This window comes from Anopheles moucheti (genome assembly GCF_943734755.1).
Source record: "Anopheles moucheti chromosome X unlocalized genomic scaffold, idAnoMoucSN_F20_07 X_unloc_4, whole genome shotgun sequence".
In the NCBI taxonomy this organism is placed as follows: Eukaryota; Metazoa; Arthropoda; class Insecta; order Diptera; family Culicidae; genus Anopheles; species Anopheles moucheti.
This window is the reverse complement of record NW_026453548.1, coordinates 570,001-572,549: the sequence shown is the minus strand read 5'-3', so window position 1 is coordinate 572,549 and position 2,549 is coordinate 570,001. Positions and strand designations below refer to the sequence as shown.

General features: G+C 42.8%; 1 pseudogene; it reads right to left on the bottom strand.

The window, feature by feature from the left end:
* Nucleotides 1-2,183: 2,183 nt before the first annotated feature.
* The window catches only part of LOC128308465 (uncharacterized), a 5,694-nt pseudogene continuing 5,328 nt past the window's right edge, over nt 2,184-2,549 (bottom strand).

Here is a 2,549-nt window from a genome sequence, read left to right as displayed (position 1 = left end):
ATGGTCGCACTTGGGAAAAATGTTCTAGCAGGGGCCCTCCCATACAAAAATTTTTTCATCTCAAAAATGATTTTCGTTTCACTTTTCATACTCAGGGGAGTCTAAAATTGATGTTTTGAGTCACCGTGAAAAAAAAATTTTTTTGACCCGAGCTTGTGTCGGCGACCCAAAATCGACGCACTTGGGAAAAATGTTCTAGCAGGGGCCCTCTCATACAGAAATTTTTTTTTGACTCACCGGGTAAAATGGTCGCACTTGGGAAAAATGTTCTACCAGGGGCCCTCCCATACAAAAATTTTTTCTTCTCAAAAATGATTTTCGTTTCACTTTTCATACTCAGGGGAGTCTAAAATTGATGTTTTGAGTCACCGAGAAAAAAAAAATTTTTTGACCCGAGCTTGTGTCGGCGACCCAAAATCGACGCACTTGGGAAAAATGTTCTAGCAGGGGCCCTCCCATACAAAAATTTTTTCTTCTCAAAAATGATTTTCGTTTCACTTTTCATACTCAGGGGAGTCTAAAATTGATGTTTTGAGTCACCGAGAAAAAAAAAATTTTTTGACCCGAGCTTGTGTCGGCGACCCAAAATCGACGCACTTGGGAAAAATGTTCTAGCAGGGGCCCTCCCATACAAAAATTTTTTCTTCTCAAAAATGATTTTCGTTTCACTTTTCATACTCAGGGGAGTCTAAAATTGATGTTTTGAGTCACCGAGAAAAAAAAAATTTTTTGACCCGAGCTTGTGTCGGCGACCCAAAATCGACGCACTTGGGAAAAATGTTCTAGCAGGGGCCCTCCCATACAAAAATTTTTTCTTCTCAAAAATGATTTTCGTTTCACTTTTCATACTCAGGGGAGTCTAAAATTGATGTTTTGAGTCACCGTGAAAAAAAAATTTTTTTGACCCGAGCTTGTGTCGGCGACCCAAAATCGACGCACTTGGGAAAAATGTTCTAGCAGGGGCCCTCCCATACAAAAATTTTTTTTTGACTCACCGGGTAAAATGGTCGCACTTGGTAAAAATGTTCTAGCAGGGGCCCTCCCATATAAAAATTTTTTCTTCTCAAAAATGATTTTCGTTTCACTTTTCATACTCAGGGAAGTCTAATATTGAAGTTTTGAGTCACCGTGAAAAAAATTTTTTTTTGACTCATTGGGTAAAATGGTCGCACTTAGGAAAAATGTTCTAGCAGGGGCCCTCCCATACAAAAAATTTTTATTTCTCAAATCGATCCGTGGTTTCACTTTTCATACTCTAGGGCCCATTTGCTTCAACTTTAAAAAGAATTTTCGATGATGAAAAATTTTCACCTTCGACGTCCATCGACCACTCGACCCGAACTTGGTACTTTTGTATGGAGGTACCCAAGTGGTGACTTTCTCATACAAAAATTTTTATTTCTCAAATCGATCCGTGGTTTAACTTTTCATACTCTAGGGCCCATTTGCTTCAACTTTGGAAAAAATTTTCGATGATGAAAAATTTTCACCTTCGACGTCCATCGACCACTCGACCCGAACTTGGTACTTTTGTATGGAGGTACCCGAGTGGTGACTTTTTCATACCAAAATTTTTATTTCTCAAATCGATCCGTGGTTTCACTTTTCATACTCTAGGGCCCAATTGCTTCAACTTTGGAAAAAATTTTCGATGATGAAAAATTTTCACCTTCGACGTCCATCGACCACTCGACCCGAACTTGGTACTTTTGTATGGAGGTACCCGAGTGGTGACTTTTTCATACAAAAATTTTTTTGCGAATACGTGTTCGTTCGCGATCATTAAGGCCATGAACAACAAGTCCGCTGCGATAGAAATAGTGCATTGTAGTTACTCGACGAGAAAAAAAATCGGGACTTAGAAAAATTTTTGAAAGTCAAATCGTATTGACTTCCAACAACACCTGATAATAAACACACATTGCCTGTTGCACCACAGTTCGCATTTGACTTAACAAATCGCCTGTTGGTACGCACATCACCATCGACTTTACCAATCGCGTTTCGCACCGCTAATCCCACTTGGCGTGGAGCCACGCACATAATGTTGCGAGGAGAGTATTAATCGGGACTTAGCGTTTTAAGCTCGCGAACACTCCACTATGGGAGTGCACGCAAGCACCAACTGTACACACACAACACAACAATCACTCTCGCGAACACTCCATTCCCAAAGTGAACGCGAGCACCAGCAAGCATGGGTCGCCTGAGAGGATCGATGCGAACGCATCTCTACAACTCGCAGCTCCCAGCCTGTAGTCCCGTCGTTTGCGGGCGGTCGAAGGTGTCGAAACTAGTTGTATCCACGGTCGACGGAAACACAGCCACCAGGGTTCCCTGTGGTAAGGTACTTCCACGTGCAGCGTGCTCCCGCCCGTTGCGGCTCAGTCTAGTGCTATAGCGGGGATGAGACGTCAGTGTGCGCGGGGCAGCACCGACGGATCTCGGAGGGTTGTTAAGCCCGCTAGCTTCCGATCACCTAATGGGTTTGAGAAGCGCTATCAGCTCGGATTGGATACGACCTTAGAGGCGTTCAGGCATAATCCAGC